Here is a 19,879-nt window from a genome sequence, read left to right as displayed (position 1 = left end):
ATGTTCCATCCAAATTGGGCTCCTTTGGCAGTGGAAGTAGATGCTATTAATTATCATGCCTGGACAACAGGCATAAACTGGGATTGTCCCAGGCTAACTGGGGGCCTTAATGAAGTACCCTTAGTCAGATCCCAACTTTCTCCTCAGTGATACAGCCTGATAATAACTATATCCCTAAGTTGTATACACTATACCGATTCCTTCTTTCATCAGTATCACTGAGACATGTCCACAAAAGTACCCCTAAAGACTGAGGTGTACACCTCCCAGGTGACTGATGTACTCTGCAATGGGACCACCTAAAGCCTCTTGACAGCAGCTCTTTTCTTTGAAGTCTTAGAGGGTATATACATTTTGTCATTCTATTTAATAAAATATCCTCATTTTGCCTTTTAAAAAACTACCTTTATATTCTTTTCTCAAAATTTAAAGTGAAATTGATGCCCAGGAAGATGCTAGCTGCAGGTTTACTCTGTGGTTTTGGGTACCCCCTGATTCTACAGTGTCATCTGAGAAGCGTGACATTATAACAGCCTCACACCCAGTGTGGGTGGCAGGGTGGACAGAAAACCACACACACTCACCATGTCCAAGATGTCTGTTGGGATGAATGAGAATTCCACAGATCAAGGTCTAGATCAGGGTCTGGGCTCGCCTAAGCATTTGACTTTCTTCTCTACTGAGTCTCCTGTTCCTCTACGTATGACAAATATAAGGCCAATAACCCTCATGCAAGAGTCTTCGGGGCTTCATGATCATGCAACTCAAAGCCCTGGATGGGATACTTTGCCCCTCACGTAGAGATGCTTGAGCTTGACAACAGGCCACCTCTGTGGGAGACCCTCCCCAAATGCGAGGTGTTTGCGTGGGTCCCCCACCTTTCATCCCATTCCACGGTTTCTGAAGAAACCAGAAGGCAGTTCCCCCAGCAGTCATACCTGGAGTGCTGAGTCCACAGCAGTCTCATCTGGATGGAGGCTGGGGGGTCAGCCTGAGGCACAGAGGCTCTAGGTCAAATCTCCTAGACTCAGCTGACTGTGACTTCCTCCTCGAGGCCTGATTCTAACCCTGCAGATAGGGCAAGGCTCTCATCGTTTGTGATCCTACAGCCTCCCCGTGCATCCCTCCCGCCTAGCAACGTCCTACACCACTCACACGGCGCGCGTGCGCGCACACACACACAGACAGACAGACAGACAGACAGACACACACACACACACACACACACACACACACACACACAGAATCTGGTCCAAGAACATCAAGTCCCTCTTTCTTTTTCTCTGGAACCTGCAGCCATTTGCCATGTCTGAAGATTTAGTACATCTTGTGTTGAATTCCTTCCTCCCCTCCTCCACCTCCTTCCTGCAGACTTACAATTTCCCTAGAGATGAAAGGATAATTTGAAAATTAACTTCTTTTCCCAGTCTTTTTCCATAGCTCCAGGAAACATCCTCAGATCAAAACACACAGGGCCTGGAAGGTAACGATTAGGAGGGGGCTTGATGGGGACTCTGGTAGCCGGTAATGTTCTATGTCTTGACCAGGGTAGTGATTCCACGGGTGTGTTCATTTGGAGACGATTCGTTCGCCTCTACGTGTATAATGTGTGCTCTCCTCTGAATGCATGTGCTACTTCGGTGAAAGTTTAAATTTGAAAGCTAGCACAGGGTGAGAGGGAAGGCTCTAATTGGAGACTTGCTATCTGGACAAGAAATCTTTCTAGCTCTTTTTCTGGTTCTCACCTATTAATACAGCTAAGAGCTGCTATTGGGCGGCTGGAGCTGCCACTGTTTCAAAGATGCGAGGCTGAAGGGCTGCACTGTCTCCCTCCTTGCAGGGAGAAACCTGTATTGAGAGCATGTGAGTCTGTGATCTCACGCTGCTCCTTCTAAGGCTGTGGGCAGACTAACCCTCCTGGAATACAGTCAGGAGGTCCTTAGACAAGAGGCAAAGTGGTTGAGAGCCGAATGTTTGGAAGCGGACAGATAAACCTGTGCTCAAACCCTGATTCTGTTACTTGGTAGCCATGTGACCTTGGGAAAATGATATAAGCTTTCTACTCTTCAGTTTCCGCATCTGTAAAATGGGGCTAATGACAGAGCTGGGCCCATATGATTGCTGTAGGAATTACCTGTGCTGCATATAAAGGGTTTCACACAGGGCCTGGCAAAAATATCAGCACCCATTAAAGACTAAATGTTATAATCCAGTCCAGCCCCCTCACTTTATGAGAGAAAAGTAAGACCCAGAGAAGGGAGTACCTTGTTGAGGTCACAGAGCCAGTAGGTGACAATGACAAGGACCAGCACCCAGATCTTCTGGTGTCTTCATCAGGGCACAGGGGACATGGCGAGGGACAACACGGGAAACAAAGAGGGTCCTGCCTTCCTGGAGCTCACAGTCTGGGAGATGGTGGGTGGAGAGACACCAAACTATGCGGATGACAAGCAAGGGATGGGTTATTCAAAGAAGAAGTAAGGGAAACGTATCACAGGGGCCTAAGAGAAATGAAGAGGCAGGGAAGAGCCTGTGGGAAGGTCCTAGGGTGGGGTGGGCATGGGCAAGGGAAATAGGACAATAAAGGGGCCGGTGCTGGTGGAATGCAGGGAGCCAGGGGGAGTGTGCAAGACTTCCTAAGCCACGCCGGGAATCGTGGACTTTATCCTATTGGTTGTGAGAAGCCGCCTCAGGGTTTTAAATTGGGAAGTGACATAATGAGATTCGCTCTTTAGAAAAGAGCCCTGAGAGTGAGCCCAGGTTCAAAGGCACCAGGTTGTACAGAGTGGGAGGGCTCCTGCAGCCTCATTCAATTCCCACAGCCAGGGCAGCAGGGCCCCTTAGGGGCTGGTGCATCTTCACCGGACAGTTGGGGAAACTGAGGAACAGAGAGGGAGAGTGACTTGCCCAGGGTCACACAGCAACCCAGAGGCAGAGCTAGGTCTGCTTCCCAGGTCTCCAGGCACGGTCCCTGCTGCACCCACAGCCAGCTCTGCCTTGCACGGCTGTTTTTTTAACCCCAGATGGACCGATGGGCTCTTAATGGGCAGGGACATGTCTTAGGTCTAGAGGCACCAAATAGATCTTCGCAGAATGTAGGAATTTAAGTGCATGGCCCTTTTTGGGGACCCTGGATCTGCTCCCCTTTCCCTCCATTCTTCCTTCTTCTTCTTCCTTCACAGCATCTCGGGGCCTGCAGAGCTTGACCTCAGCCAGGCTGCACCTGCAGACCTGCTCAAGTAGAGACTGGGAAGGAGTGTGGCCATGAGCCCGATTCCAGCAGGGCTGCTGGAAGCCTGCTTACCCCCCACCCCTATTGCTGGGTCTGGAAATTCCCAAGGATTCTTCCTCAACTCGTCCCCTTGGATGGATAATATGGGCCTTTGAAATAAGAGGAAAACTCCCGCTAGGCTGGAAATTAAGGTGATTTAAAGCCAGATGGCAGAGCTCTGAACGGAGAGGACAGGACAAGTCATCCAAACACACCAAGCTGAGAGGTCAGCTTGGCCTTTGGGCATGGAGGTTTTGGGGTCGTTGTGGACACAGGGCCCGGGGTGGGCTTCATGGCTGGGCCTCCTCTGACTGGGGTCAGACCCTCACTCCTTGCCTTGCTCCCTTCTCACCCCAACCCCACATTAACCACCGGAAGAATCTTTGGCTTTCCCTGAGAAATGGATTTCCAGGTCCTGGCCCTGCCTGAACCTGTGCTTATGGAGTGAAGGACTTAGGATGGGAAATCAACACTCAGTGAACACCTGCCACAGGCCAGGCACTGTGCTGGGGAACCATGGGTTATAATGACCCAACCTGCAGCAATGTACCAACCAGTGGCTCTTTAGGCCACAGGGATAAGACCAGCCTGGGAGCATAGGGAGGATTCTTCCCTTGAAGGGAATGGGTGTTCCCATAGCCGATTGTCCTGGAGCTTCAGGAAACGCAGTGAGGCTCTGGACTGGATGAGGGATGAAGGAGATGTGTTTTTCACCCTGGTGCCCATGGGAGTTGCACCAGACCTGCTGTCTGGAGAGGTCGTGAACGGTCTAGGGGTCAGTGAGCTGCCCTTGGCTACACGGATGCTATCCAGGAGCCGGGCAGCACCTTGCCACCACTGTTTACCATGGGGGAAGCAGCAGCAGCTCAAAGAAGCAGCAAGTTTTGGTGATAATCAACATTCAGGCAATGCTCAAGGGGGCATGACTTAGTGCCTGCCCGTCTTCAGAGAAGTGAGAGCAACCCAGACTGACCCTTGGATTGAGGCAAGCACTTCCCCTTCGCCCCTGGGCTCTCAGAGACAGCCAGCCTTGATGACAACTGAGCCGGCCAACTGGTGACCTCACACGGGGAATTAGCCCAGTTTGTGGTGTGGGCACAAAAGGGGTACCATGGAACAGAAGAACCGCGGGATTCTCTCTGGAGCACATGTAAACCAACGCCCTGGGAAACCCCTCAGAAATGATGGGGGGACATTGGCACAAGGGCTAATGTCCAGTAAGGAAACTCAGACCGCAACAGTTGACACTAAAGGAAGTATAATTCTATTTTAAACTGAGTTCAGGGACATACAGTTTATATGTTACCTCACTTTTCCAGCACAATAACCCTTCAAGGGAACTAGAACTAATTATTATCCCTACTTTATAAATGAAGAAATGAATATTCTGAGAAGCTATGCCAGTGATCTCCAGTTTCTACAGTTCACAAATGAGCAAGTTAAAAAGCACTGGGGGATGGGTTGCTAACTTTTATTTCATATTCCTAAATAAGGAAATTTAAACCCCCCCAAATTGCTACATCTACATTCACTATTGCTTTTTGGTAAAAGAAAGGATATTTTAACGTCAAAAATAGAGCAGACAAGCTAATCAGTGTAAAGTCTGGTCTTGTAAACGTAATAAAGTTATATCATTGAAGATTCAATTGAATATCCTTATTTGTCTCACCTCCCTGGAGACCTGTGAGATGTGGTCCTCTACTTGTGCTGGTTTGTGGAGTGAAGTTGGGATTCCAGGGGCTGAGTGACTCAACCTAGCCAAAAAGAGGCAGAACCAGCTGTGCCCCACTGTGGTCGGGGCAGGGGAGACCCACAGATGCTCTCCAGTGTGCTCCAGGGAGCATCGCTGCCCTTATCTGACTGTCCTGCCCACAGGCCTCTTGGATGGGCTCGCTGGGCTGAGAAGTCAACCAGTAACACCAGCACAGAGGACCTGGTTAAGCTCAGCACTGCGTGTTTTCCTCTGCACCAAATTATGGCCCATTAACGATCCAGACCTTGCTGGGACACAGCAGCGAAAGAGAAAGGCAACCCAACTCTCCTGTCTGGTCAGGCCACCCAAGATGGCTGTTCTCTTGCTCTCTGTGCATCCCCTGATCGACTAGTGCTTGCTTCACCTATGCCCTACTGACCTTCCCTCGTATTCACAGAGCCTAATCAGTAAAGGCCTATATACTTGCCCCCGACCCCAGCTAGTGATTGTTCTAATCTTTAGATCAGAACATCGCCAGTTTGATAGCTTATCAAAAGGGCAGTGAGGGGCGTGCTCCTCTACTGGTTTCCCTGGTAACTGACAGCCAACCTGAGGTCAATTCCTCCTAAAACTGGTAATTCCTCCACCCAGCCTCCCCCAGAAGTAAAGACAACCGCCACGTCCTGCCTGCCATCTGCCACACACAGTGGGGTGTCGCCCCAGGACCCTGCTTCAGACGTGTAAGATCACCATCCGTTAAACTACGGATGTCTCTGTCACCGACTCCAGGCTCTTTCTTCAATCTGGACGCTGGGCAAGTACAGGGCTTGCAGGACTGTGGGGTGAAGCCCAACATCTCCCTTTTCTCTTTTAGGAAAACACATCATTGAACCTTCATCCCCAAGCTGCTGCCATGAGGCTCTCTGCTCCCTGAATGCCCTGCTTGAAGGAAAGACAAAACCGTTCCCTCTCCTTGCCTGTCCCCATTTAACAGGCTTAGAAGGGTCCCAGAACAAGACCGCTGATGATGGTTCCCCAAAATCCAGGGCATTCTAGCCTCCTCAGAGAATCACAAAATATTAGCACTGCAAGGAACTTAAAGGATAATTTAGTCCAACACCCCCATTTTATGTATAAAAGGCAAAGAAAGCAGCCACTAAAATCCAGGTCTTCTAACTTCTAGCCAGAGCCAGGGTGGCATAGCTGACAAGCCACAGACGAACTCAGGTTGGAGTCTAGTCCTCCCTCATCCTAGCTGTGCCACCAGGGGCGAACCTTCACTTCTCCTAACCTCAATGTTTTCAACTGAAAAACGGGCAAAATACATACCAGCCTCCAGGGTTCCCTCAGGGCTTAACCAGGCCACTTCACATCCGGCTGTCAGGTTGTCCTTACAGTGTCCAGTCCCTAGTTCCTTCTGGGCAGCCTACTAACTTCTCTAAGGCTCAATGGTTCCATCTGTTAAGTGGGGATAATAATTGGATGAGAGGAGCTAATGCAGGTATGTAAAAGGTTTAGCCCGGTGCTTAGCACATAGCAAGCAGCACGTAGAAGCAATTATTATTAGCACATTATCATCATCAGCCCCTTCTCTCTGGCTTCCTCTCCTCCCTCTCGAAGTCTCCCACTCCTCAGTCCAGATAAATGAAAAGGGCAATGCGTAGGGTGAATACTTTGTTAGTGGGCCCTTGCCCTGCCTGTGGCTCTGGTGGCGCTTAGCAGCCCTGGAGCCCCGAGGGGTAAAGCCCACTCCATGGCTAGCCCCTCCCTGAGGAGTTTGCTCAGGGTCCCGTGGCCAACACAGCTTTCCCAATGATCTGGAAATCTATCTAATTCCCTCCTTAATTTATTCCATCAGGTGGAGGTGTCCTAAATCGTGTGTGCAGGCACCATGCTGCCTCCTGAGGCTGTCTGCCCCTTGGCCCAGTCCATCCCTGCAGGAATCTCACTTGGATGTGCAGATTCCCCAGGTGGCTTCCTGATCATCTGGCAGCAGGAAATGCTCACCGGACACTGGTGTGAGGCTCTGGACAGTGCAGACATGTGCTGTGTGAAGGGGATTCCTGGACCTCAAACCCTGACTTGCCAGGGGCTGCCCAGGGCCGCTCAGAGCCATAGACCGTCAGCGCAAAGGATGGTCTTCCCAAGGTCAGGGGGAAATCCGTCGCTAGCCCCTATCAGACTGGTCTCCTATTCTGGAGGATTTAGGCAGACCAGGGGGCCACTACTGCCAAATAATCGGGTCAAGGAACTTCAAAAAGACAAAGTCAGCTTGCTGACAACCCAGCCAGCCATTTCACATGGCGTGGTAGAACCACCTCCAACTTTGAGAAAGAGAGACCTGAGTTGGAATGCTAACTTTGCCGGTAATCAGTAGCGTGTAGCATCACTCAAAACCTCAATTTCCGCATCTGGAAAATGAGGACCATCAACCCTATCCTTAATAAATGCTGTGAAAATTAAATAGAAAGTTGATAACTGCTTAGTTCAGTGCGTGGCACGCTGTCATTATTTAATGATGACCCAGTTAGGGCAAAGGACAGTCAGGCCAGGGGCATCCCTGAGAGACTCTCGCTGCGGTGTACGACACGGTTCCCTGAAAGCAGATCATTTATATTCAGATCCTGGCTCTGCTTCTTTCTCTACCACGCCAGTTAAACTTTCCGTGCCTCAGTTGCTCTATCTGTAAATGGGGCTAATGATACTACCTACCTCAAATGAGCTTATGATGGTTAAATTTTTAATGTAAAGTACTGAGAACAGTGCCTGGCACATAGTAAGTGTTCAGCAAACGGTGGTTAATAATAACAGAACTAAACGATTTCTTATCAGCCTAAAGTGAACGTCTCAAGTGTGAATTTGGGGAAGCTCATTATCGTCCTGCCTTTCTGAAATGACAGATGGGGCAGAAGGCATGAGACCCACACCTTTCTCCAGCATCAGTTCATTCCCAAGCAAAGGAGCTCTGCTTTATGATAATAATTGCCACTCCTAGAATGCCTGCCACGTGCCAGGTGCTTTACAGATTTTATCCCCGATCCTCGTGATAACCCTCTAAAATAGGCATTATTATCCCCATTTTACAGATAAGGAAGCTGAGGTTTGGAGAGGTGAAGTGACTTGCTCAAGAGAGCACAGCAGTGGTCAGGGATGGAAGCAGGATTTGAACACCAGTCTGTCTGGCTCCACAGCCACAGCTGCTTTGCTTCCCTCCACAGAATGGGGCTCTGGATCCCTTTTGTGGGTGTGGGTATGTCAACCAGTTCCTCAGCACTCATTCAGCTCTGCTTGGCTGGCTGAGGCAGTTGATATTTAAAAACTGGAGGGTAGTGGGGGAAAAAACCTCTAAAAACAATAAACGGTGATTCAGACCGCGTCTTAACTCAGGCGGTTACGGGAAACTGGCGGGAAGCGACAGCCTTAGTCACTGAGGAATGGCTGAGCCCCTGACTCATGGGCAGCAGATCACGTTGCTCAGGACAGAAGCCAGCACTGCTTTCAGTGCCAAAAAGGCAGGAAAAAGCTTCGGTGCGGGGGGGTGGGGAGAGCAGGAGATGAAAGAAATGATGAACTGGAGTGAGAGATACTTGGTAAGGGAGGGACCAGGCTTGCCCTGGTCCCTGGAACGACATCTAAACTCCCAAGTCTGACATTCCTGCCCCTGTCTATACCCTCCCCCAATCTATTTTGCGCCCAATTTCTCTCTATTCTCATTCAAACACCCCACGTTCCAGCCAAATGGGATGATCCACCATGCCCAGGATGCCCTCTTGTTCCCTTCAGTGCCTGGAATGTCCTTGCCTTTTGCTCCAGGTGCCCCAGTCTCCCAGCCCTTGGGTCCACTGTGTTTGCCTCTCCTTCATGGGGCCTTCCCTCCTGCCTTCAGCTCTAAATTCAGGCCCTGGTTCCTCAAATATTTGTGGAGCATATACTACGTGTTAAGTTCTATGGTAGCTACCGGAAATACAAAGATGAATTATACATGGTCCCCACCCTCTGGAAGCTCACATCTTGTGTCCCTTTCAGTGAGGAACCAGGTGTATACAGGGAACCGGACAGTAGTCTCCACAAAAGAAGAGCTCTGATACAGGGACGGTGGTGTGGCGGGAGGGCAAACCCACTCTAGGAACCAGGGGAGGCTTCCTGGAGGAGGTGATGTTTGAGTTGAATCTTGAAATGTAGAAATTAGAAGATGGTGGATTGGGGAAGAATATAGAATCATCACTTCTTCTAAACTCTCAAGAACAGAAATTTAGGCAAGTGATATAAGTTTACTGTACAAAAAAGAGAAAAAAATGAAGAAAAAACCAGAGAAGAAAAGTAACAGCATCCGTAAATCCTGTTAAAATTTTGGAGTAATTCCAGCCTTTCCTCTGTGTATTTTTATGTGTGTAGACATATACATTAAAAAAAATGTTAATCTGTTTTGTAATCTGCTTTTTACATTGAATAATATAATATGGAATCTTTCCATGTCAGTACATACTAGTCAAAATAATACAGAGGTCATGACTTATCTACCCTGAGAGAGGTTTTGGTTGGCTCATGTTCAAATTCTGCATTTGCACACCTAGCATGAGGACTATATGAGCTATCTCTCCCCAAGGCCACCTTTCCTCGTCTTAAACACGAGCGAGGTCTGCTCCTCTGTTTACATCCCCTGCCTGGCTGGTCCAGGCACTGGCATCTGAGCCCCTGATCCTGAACACTTGAATGGCTATGTAGTATTCCAGAACAGGAGGCACCTTGAATTCCCTGGCATCTTACTTGGGCATCTCTTTTGACACCGCCAATTTCTACTAAAGAGAGCCACTAATCACGTAGCTGCCTTGTCCCCTCATCGGTGGGCTTCTCAGATACAGGCTCCATGCCTGACATTTTTCTCTCTCCTCCTCTTTCCTTCTGACTCACAATACCCAGCACAGCTCCACGATGACTCGTGCTCAAAAAGTGGTTACTAAATGTTTGACAGAGGGATGAAGAAGAAAAGTACAGAGTCATGGCTTGACCTCTCCTAATTCAAGTGAGATGCACCCACCCACCCCCCAATCCAGATCATGCAGCAGATGAAGGACAAGGGCTCCAGAGTAAGCCTTCCCGGCTTCACACCTGGTTCCACCACTTAGCGGGTTTGACAAGTTCCTAAATCTCTCCATACTTCAACTTCTCTTGTGCAAAATGATGATACTAACTGTACCTATCTCGCCAAGTTGCCATGAGGGTTCAATCCTACAGGAAAAGACCTTCTAGCAGAACATAACACACTGTTACAACCGTTAGCTATTGTTTTCGCTGTTATCCTGATCATCTTACACGCTCAACTCCCCTCTGAAGGAGGCATTCCTATCTGTCAGCCCCCCTCCCTCTGTTCCTGGGGGCACAGTCTCACCCTGTAGAGAGGGGTCTCGGGCTGGCACCCGGCCTGACAGTGGGGGTGGATTCTCTTCTCAAAGGAGGAAGATATTGGAAGCATGGTCAGCAGTTTCCAGGCCTTTGGAAAACTTCAGTGAATTAGACCAGGGGTGGGTAAACCTTTTCTGTAAAGAGCCAGATGGGAGATATTTTAGGCTTTGCCGACCATATGGTCTCTGCAACTACTCAACCCACAGTTGCACAGAAGCAGCTATGGACAACGTATGAATGAAAGGTCATGGCTATGTTCCAATAAAACTTTATTCACAAAAACAGCTGGCAGGCCAGACTTAGCCCAAGGGCTGACCCTTGGGTAGACCAGTCATACACTCACAGAGTCAGGGCCTGTGGGTCTGCTCTGCTCTGTGCTCCTGAGAAGCTCCTTTCTTGCCCAGAAGTTCAGAGTCCTCATCTATCAATTGAGGTGATCGGGACAGATCATATTTAAGAGGCATTTTGTCTCTAAAGTACAATAATTCTGTGCTTGGTAAGCTGTGTGACCCTGGGCAAGCTCTGTTCTCTCTGGGACAGTCTCCTCCTCTGTAAAATGAAGGGGCTGCATCGGCCATTGAGCCCTGACCACGTGCCCAGGGCAAGCCTTTGCGCTGGGGAGGCCCTGAGTTTGCTAGAGAGTGAGCCACAGGCACTCAGGTACCCCAACCATCCCAAGATGCTGCCCTTTCCCACCTCACTGCCCTCCTCCCCACTGCCTGGGACCCCTGTAATCCGTCACCGTGGGCTGGGCCGATGTTCAGCCCCACACTGTGACACAGCCAGGTTGCTCTTGCCCGAATGGCTTGCTGGGAAATCCCTCCACAGCCAGACCGTCTCACTTCATGTTTGAGTATGCCAAGCACCCAGGGCAACTCCTCTGCAGAGTGCAAGGTAGCATGGCAAACCGGGTGTGGTGTCATCGTGGACTGGACCAGACCACAGCGTGACCCGGAGGCCAACAGGAATGCAGAGCTCCCTGCTCTACAAGGCCAACCTTAGAGGCTCTTTGTGGCTGGCAGCCTTTATTCTGTCCTTCAGAGGTACTGCCTTCACTCCTGGCAATCTTCATACGCACACACACACATACACATGCACGATCACAGGGTACCACGGGGCCTTTACGTCCTAGGAAATGTCTTAAAGATCTAAGGAGAGTCAGGAAGCTCTCCAGACCCAACCAAATGCTGCTTTTATCCCCGTAAAAAAAGAAAAGCAGCTGCTCCGGCCTGACCCACAGCGAGGCAGGCCTTAGAAGATGAAGAGCGCCTCCAGTGGGGAACCATGGCATCCTTGTGACCTGACCACTGGGGGACAGGACTGGGCCAGCCTCATTTCACCAGGAGCTGAGGTGCCAATGGCAGTGACACCGCCATCAGCCTAGGCAATTCTCCCCAGCAGATGCCTCCACCCCACAGAGCGCGTGACTTCCAATCTTCCCTGGGGTATTGGGATAACAAAGGCCGTGTCCCAGCACCATTGTACAGCTGGGGAAGGCCGGAAACCAAGCTGCAGGAAACTGGTTGCTATGGTTTCCTTGAGCATACTGCCATAGAAATCGCTTTCTAAAAAAAAATTTAAGGTTTCTGTTGTTTTTTTTTTTTTTCAGGGAGAAGTAAGGAGGGAAACATTTATTTCAATATTTACTGTAAGCCAGGCATTGAACTAGGTTCTAAATCCTCATAGCAAACCACTAGGTTTGGTGGTAAGATCTCCATTTTGCAAATGAAAATATGGAAGCACAGAGAGGCTAAGACACCTGTCCACAGACACAGAGACGGAAGGTGGCAGAGCCAGTTTTGAACCCAAGATTGTCATACTCCAGTGCTTGCTTCCTTTCCAATATATACGCTGGGATTCAGGAGATTCTGTAACCCAGATTATCCTTAGCACCCAGGCCCTGGAGCAGGGGGTGGGACAGAGGATCAAGGGGACAGGGAAGGGGCTAAATCAGAAATTAGAGAGCTGAGGGGACTTCCCTGGCAGTCCAGTGGTTAAGACTCCACGCTTCCACTGCAGGGGGCACAGGTTCGATCACTGGTCAGAGAACTAAGATTCCGCACGCTGTGCAAGTGCATGAGGCCAAACATGAAAAAAAAGAAAAAGAAGAAAGAAAGAAAAAGAAATTAGAGAGCTGAGGAATCAGGAGCCTGGTACCTTCTGATGCACGAGCACTAGGCTCTTCAGGCTCTCTGGGTACGTGGAGGGACCACAGGATTTGGCACCAAAGGGCCTGAGGATAAGGTCCACTTTCCCACTCTCAGTTTGAGCCTCAGTTCCCACATCTGTAAAAATGGGTGTAAAAGTCCTATCTGCCTCATAGGGTTGCTGTAAGGATTAAGCAAAGTAACCCATGTCAAATGCATGGCACAGAGTAAGCACTCAATAAATGTCAGCATTCTGGCTGTTGTTACCATTATTAATTATGCTATTTGTGAAAACAAACCTGTAAATTATGAATTGCTGTGCGAATATCAACTAATTTAGGGGGTACTGAGGGCTAACTTAGTGGAGTGACCCTGGGAATGGCCGTGCAGGTGGCACACCCCACAAGCCACATGACTGTACACAGCAGCCCTGATTTACTGGCAGATGGGAAGAGACTTCCTACCTTGCAAGCCTCGGTGAGAACAGTGATGCGTGTGTTAGTCCCACGGGTACTTGCTGAACACCGAGTGTGTGCCGTGTCTTGTGCCGAAAGGAATACGACATGGTCCCTGCTCTCCAGGACCTCATGGGTTGTGAAGGAGACAGAAGGGTCACACACACTGGCTGTTCACTCACAGAGTGATGCCTCCTCTAGGAGGGCATGTGCAGAGCGGGGGCCATCCCTACAGGGAGCGCGCGCGCACGCGCGCGTGTGTGTGTGTGTGTGTGCGTGTGTGTGCGTGTGTGTGTGTGTGAGATGCCGGGCAGGGAAGACTTCTCCATGAAGGGGGCATTTAAATTAAGCCGTAAAAGGTACGTAGGAGTTTGTCAAGGGAGAAGCAGGAGAGGGCAGACCAGGAGGAAGAAACAACACCTAAAAAGATCTCAGGGCATTCGGGGAACGTGTGATTAGAGTTTCAAGTGCATATGTGTGGTGTGGAGTTGGGGGAGGCTGGAGGAGTGGGTAGGATGAGAGATGAAATGGAAGTTGTGTTGGGTCTTCTACACTGTGCTAAGGATCCTGGAGGCTTCCTGTGGTTGAGACAAGAAAAGGAAGCCGTTGTGTGTGTGAAGGATGTGACTGGAGGTCTATGGAGGCCCTGGGAGAGATGGTTCAGAAGCCACGAGGCTAGGGGGAGAGCCACCCTTTATCTCCCACTCTTACTCTCTGCGAGGTCCCCTGCTGAGCCCTTCGCATGAATCCCCTTCTTTAATCCTCCTCCAAACTTCACAGGGTGGTCCAACTATTGCCCCATTTTGCAGATGAGGAAACTGAGATTTGGCAAAGTTCTACACCAGATTCAAACCCAGGTAGGCTGGCTCTTTCCCCTCCCAGTGGCCGCTGCATCCTAGCATGGACGGGTGGCACGTTTCAAAGAGTCCAGGAGAGAAGTTGTGACGTCTGAAAGGAGGGCAGTGGGCCTAAGGGTGGAGGCTGAGGGTGCAAAGCCTGACATTCCAGGCAGAGAAGTGAAGAAATACCCAGGAAGCCCAAGGCTTGGGAAAACCTGCTCTCTGGGTGACCTCACTCACTGAAACTTCCAACTGTCAACCCATGTCCATTGAGATTCCTTTCTGGGCCTGTCCCCACCTTTTTCTTGGAGAACATAAGCCTGGCCCAGGACAACAATCCTGAGAGCAAACACCCCCCTCCAAAACTGGGAGAAGGGAGCAGAGGAGTTCAACCCTCAGGGCTGGTTGCTTATAACCTTCCATTGAGAAAAAGTGCTGGCTGGGAACTGCCGCCATTCCTGTCTGTCAAGGGCGGCATCCAGAAGGCTTGTCTTCCCAGAAAGGAAGATGGACACGTGTGCTCCTTCTAAGAGCTTGTCCTCACATCCCTCTTGTGCAAAAATCACTCCAGAGTGGAAATGAAAATAAGACTTGGGACATGGTGATCCTTAGGCCAGTCTCTGACGGTTCCTAACTAGCTCGGGGAAGAAGTGGCTGCACGTGTCTCTGATCAGAGGGAACAGAGAAGGTGAGTCGGGACCAGCTGGAGAGAGAAAGAGCTTGACGCTCAGCCAAGAGCTCCTTTCACACCCCGGCCCAGAGGCACTTGGCTGCTTGGCCCAGGCCTGACGATGACCAGAGCTGCTCTCCAAGTGCCCCTGAGTTGCTCTTACTTAATTAGCTCCATGGCCATAAAAGGCTGGCTCAGCTCAGAGGAGGCGTCCGGCCCCAAGAAGCAGCAAACTGAGTGTCATAAAAACACAGGCCCAAGAAGGGGAAAGGAAAGGGAAGGGTGGGAAATTCAGATCATCCTTGATGTGCTGTTTCTGACAGCCGCTGCCCACCCTGGCCTGGAAGGAGGCTGGGTCCTGGCCCCCAAGCCCTGCTGTGCCTAGCCTTAGTCCATCACGGAAGGAAGCTAATAGGTCCTGGGAGGAGAAAGAGCTTTGCTGCATGGGTTGTTTAATCAAACCAAAAGATAACGCACAAAAACTTTCAACCCTCCATCTAAAACTGACTGTTTATGTTACTCATTGTCTCCTTCTTCCTCCAATTAAGACTCCATATGAGAAATTTCTTATAGAATTTAGTGTGAAGGAACCTGTTCGCAGAGGAGTTGGGTTAAGAGGGTGGTGAGAGACGAGGTTTAGAATCAAACTCCTCTGGGTTTAAATACTAGCTCTGTGACCTCAAGGAAATCACTTCACCTCTCTGGTTTTTGTTGGTTAAATGAGGATAATGATGATACCCACTTCTGAGAATTGTTAGAAGAATTAAAATTCTGTGTATAAGGCATCCGGCACAGTGCCTGCCACATGGTAGAGGCTCAATAAGCACAGGCGTGCATGGATACATTTATAAAACACAATGCGGCCTCTCTAACTTCTTGGTCCTGTAAATGCAAATAATAATGTTTATCATCACAGGGCTGCCACGTGAGAATACCTTCCATGATAATGGTCCTCACTACAGACTCAATATTCGTCTCTTTCTCTTTCTCTCCCCGGCCTCTGCTTATGCCTCAGCTGCTCAGAGGTTCAGAGCCAAATTCAATGTCTAATCCAGCTCTTGGGCTGTGGTTGTTTCTGACTTCTCTTTCTAGCAACCCTCTTGTAAGCATGTAGTTGGTTGCAATCTGCCACAAATTTCCTTTGGAGAAAGACTAGGAGCCAATAAATAGACGTAAAACACTCATAAGTCTATGTTCTGCGCCACAGGAACTTTGCCCTGTCCCTCTCTCTGCCTGACGCTTTAAGACCCGAACCCTCTTTGTTTGGAAGGTGCCACAGGCTGCCGGCAGGGAGTTGCATGGTCCCCAGCCCCTGACTGACTCGGAGATGGAGGGCACTCTGCCCGCCCGCGGGCCCGTCCCAAGCCTGAGCTGGTCGACGCAGGACATGTCCACTCTCAGCTTCTGTCAGGCTCCTTCCTCACGCCCTCTCTCTGCGGCTCCATCCGTGCCCATCACCCTTAGCGCGTCCCTCCCACCCTCCACGTCCTGGGCCCAGCAGATAGGAAAGAACTCTCGCTGGTCACCTTCATGGGGCATTTGCCCAGGGCTTACTGACTCCCGAAGTCCCCTCCAAGAGGCAGGTACCACCGTTCTGCCCACTTTACAGCGAGAAAGTTAACACTTGCTCAATCAAGGTCAGTGACAGAGGCAGGAATACAACTCATGTCGAGGAAAGATGTGCCAAGAGTCACCTTGACCAGCACTCATTCCCGAGTGGACCTGCCTCACTCCTAAGGGTTGGTTGGATGTAGATTCAGGCTCTGTGCCCTTAGGAAAATAAAAAATTAAAGAAGAAATTAAAGAACCACACAAATCTCAAATATTTCTTAAGTGCTGACTCAGGATCTGGCATTGGCCCGGGGACCATGATGGAAGCTGCTCAAGGCACTGCACTTGTATTGGAGCACTTACTCTCTGCCAGGTACTGTGCTAAGTACCCTCCACCTGGAGTTCCTAGGACACGCAGTGCTGGTTCACTCCTGTATGCCCTTGCCCTGCTGTTCCCTCCGCCTTGATCTCTTCTTCCTCTCTTCTATCTCATTCCTAGCTGTTCAGGTTCAGCTCCGAGGTCGTTCCCAGGAAGTCTGCATCCCCAGTTCCCTCACGGCCCCCATCACTTTATTGTAATGGCCTATTTATGAACGTCTCTCCCTCCATTCAGGGCATTCCCTGTGGACATGGATGTGCTTTGTACATCTCTGTCTTTCCCACACCTAGAATCACACTAAGCATACAGCAGGAGTGCTTAAAGATTTGTTTACCTAAATCAAGAGTTGGCAAACTGAGGCCAAACCCAGCTTTGGGCCTATTTTTGAATGGTCCCTGAGCTAGAATGATTTTTACATTTTTAAAGGGTTGTAAACAAAACAAGAGCAGAAATATGCAACAGAGACCATATGTGGTTCTGCAAAGCCTCAAATATTTACTATCTGGCCCTTTACAGAAAAAGTGTGCCAACCCTTGTTCTAAGTGTTGAAACTAAGTCTTGAGGGGCAGGTGGGATGGGGGAGCTACTGGGACGAGCGGGGCTCAGTCTGACCCCAAGGAGCCAATCTGGCTGCAGGAGACAGGAGCCACAGGGACAGGGAGAGAGTGAATAATGCCAGATGCGGTCGGAGCAGGGGATGCTCAAGACAGATTTCATGGAGGCAGCTGAGTTCAAAGGGTGAGTAGCATTTCCGTAGTCACTATAAATAGAAGGCATTCCCAGCTGAAGGACAGGACATAAAAGCTCAATGAAATAAGAGGCCCCGTATAAAGAAGACAATACCGGAGAAATCACACCATCCACTGTGGAGAAGTACAGGTGTGAATGTGAGCACGTGCATGCGTGTGCTGGAGCTTGTTCATTACCTGTCATGTTTTTAAAGCACGCACAGGTTGTTGGTGAGACGAGAACCAGGGCAAACAGTGCAAGTGAGGCAAAGAGCAAGAACTAGATCGGAGGCACATAGCAAACGGCACTAATTGATCACCACCCTCTTTCACGAGCGGCTTGGATGTAGCTTCCAATGCCTCTCCACCCAAGCTCTGGCCCCCTCTGCCCGTTTGGCGTTGAAGCAGACGTAACCTACTTGCCATCTTAGACTAGATGGAGTCCCCAGACTCTTGACATCACAGGGGCGTTGAGGAGAGGGGCCAGGAGGGCTGGCCTAGCCAGGTGGGCTGCACTGGGGAGAGGGTGGGGCTGGAAGGAGACGCCAGGCTCCTCCATTAACTGCCTTGACATTCCAAGGGGGCTGGATGAACCAGACTGTGGCTGGAAAGCGCTTAGGCCAGGCTGCCGGGGAAGACAGGGTGTCATTATTTATTTATACAAAGTGCTCCGTGCTGGTGATCTCTTTATTAATAATTTCCTGTGGGCTCAGAGGTGCCCACAGCCACGGCACCGCCTCTTCGGCCTCTCCCGCCTCCCCTGTGGCCCAGCTGCAGCTTCAAAGCCTGGGCTTTGCTTCGGGAGCAGGGGGACCCAGCAATAAACGCCTGCCTCCTCCCTCCTTTGCCCAGCGAGTCACAGGCATGGCTTGGTCAGCAGCCCCTTCCGGCTGGCTTGGTGCCCGAGGACTCCAGGCCCCCTCGGTGCAAGGCTGCGGGCAGCCTTGGGTGTAGAGCTGCAGAGAGGCTGCGCCTTCTCCTCGGAACGCGACAGGAGAGAGCACAGGTCCTCCCTGCGCAGAGCTCCCGGAGCCCCGGCAGTGAGGGAGCTCGCGCCGCCTAGGGACCCCTCGGAGACACCAGGGGCAAAGCGGTGAAGAGGAGAGGCCTGTGCCCTTCCTCCCGGACCTCACAGGGAATCCAGCGAGGGGAGGCTGAGACCACCCGGGGAGTTCAAGGTTAGGCGAAGAGGCAGCACGCCCAGACCTCGGGGGTTGAGAAGGGCTAGAGGAACTGGGGCCTAAGCAGAGATACAATGGGTCAGGGGGAGCCACTGGCGATGAGTACGGAGGTGTGGGTGGAGAGCATTCCAGGCAGAGTGATAGGGGAGGCCAGAGTGTGCGTGTACGTTTGAGGGACCGAGGTTCAGAAAGGCTGGGTCACAGAGCGCAAGGCGGGATGATGAGGATGGACTGCAGTCTTGGATATCTGTGGGCAGGAGCCAGATCACGTGGGACTTTACGGCAAGTTGAAAGCAGTAGGACTTTTCCCGAGAGCGTCGGTGGTCATAATATGCAGGGGAGAGGTGTGATTAGATTAGCGTTTTAGAGAAACTTGAAATCTGGATGCCAAGTGGGAGAACGTGTCTGACCTACTGGGCATCACCCAGGACTTGGGAGGAAGGAGTCTCACCCAGCGCCATCACGGGCAAGCTGGGTCCACTTGTGTGAACCTGGACTTAAGAGGGTGTTGAGGGACCTCCGTGGCCGTCCCTCTGCGCTTCCACTGCGGGGGCGCGGGTTCAGTCCCTGGTCAGGGAACTAAGATCCCACATGCCGCTCGGCACAGCCGAAAACAAAAGGGTGTTGAATGACCTGGGAGTTACTAAGAGAAAAGGGAACGGGACAGGGTAGGACCCTCTGGCCAAGCTCAAACCACTCAGCCAGGCCCCTCTGGCTCAAAACCCCCTTGCTCACAAGTACTGAGTTACATCACAGGCAGCTGTCACCAGTGGAGGAAGGAGAGAGCAGCATGGCACCCCATCTGGCACTCAGTAGGTGATCTATATAGTTAGCACCTGTATAGAGCATAGCATTGTGCTTTACATACGTTAACTCATTCTGTCATGCTGAGGCTCTATGAGAGAGGTGCTATTGTATTCCACATTTTGCAGATGCTCACATTGAGGCCCAGAGAGGGTAAGTAACCTGCCCGAGGCTGTGTAGCAAGTACGTGGTACAGCCATTTAAAATGAATGAGTGAGGGAAGAAGACTAGAACAAGAAAGGTCATCTGGGGCTTAGGGAGAAACAAGCGAGATGAAATGGAGCCGAAGAGACCAAGGCGATGGCAGTGAATGTCGGCGTCTTGCGGATGCCTTGTGCAATTAAATGACCTTTTATACAGAAAGGCCCAGTACGGCTTCTGACACCAAGGGGTAGCTCAATAAACCTTAGCCGCTGGCTGCACCCTCTCTGCAGCTGGTGCATCAGCCAGAGCTCTCCACCTCTCTTATCGCCAAGCGGGTGGTCACTTGTCCATCCCTGCATTCCTCCATCCATCCATCTGTTTGTCCTTCATCTTACTGGTACCCCAGGAGGATGGACAATACATGAAGACCCAAGCTCTCCTAATTGTCTCCCATAGGCCTGCAGTGTAGAGGGAATCACTTCTTAACAATGAAACGGGACATTCTTCTCAACTACTAGTGTTCTGTCTCAGAAACCTATTTAATACCGCCAGGGAGCCAGCACTCTCACCTCTGGGCGCAGATGAGTTGATGGGAAAGCACCTGAGTTCTGGGC

Source organism: Physeter macrocephalus, chromosome 16, assembly GCF_002837175.3.
Source record: "Physeter macrocephalus isolate SW-GA chromosome 16, ASM283717v5, whole genome shotgun sequence".
Classification (NCBI taxonomy): domain Eukaryota; kingdom Metazoa; phylum Chordata; class Mammalia; order Artiodactyla; family Physeteridae; genus Physeter; species Physeter macrocephalus.
Note: the sequence above shows the minus strand (reverse complement) of the source record.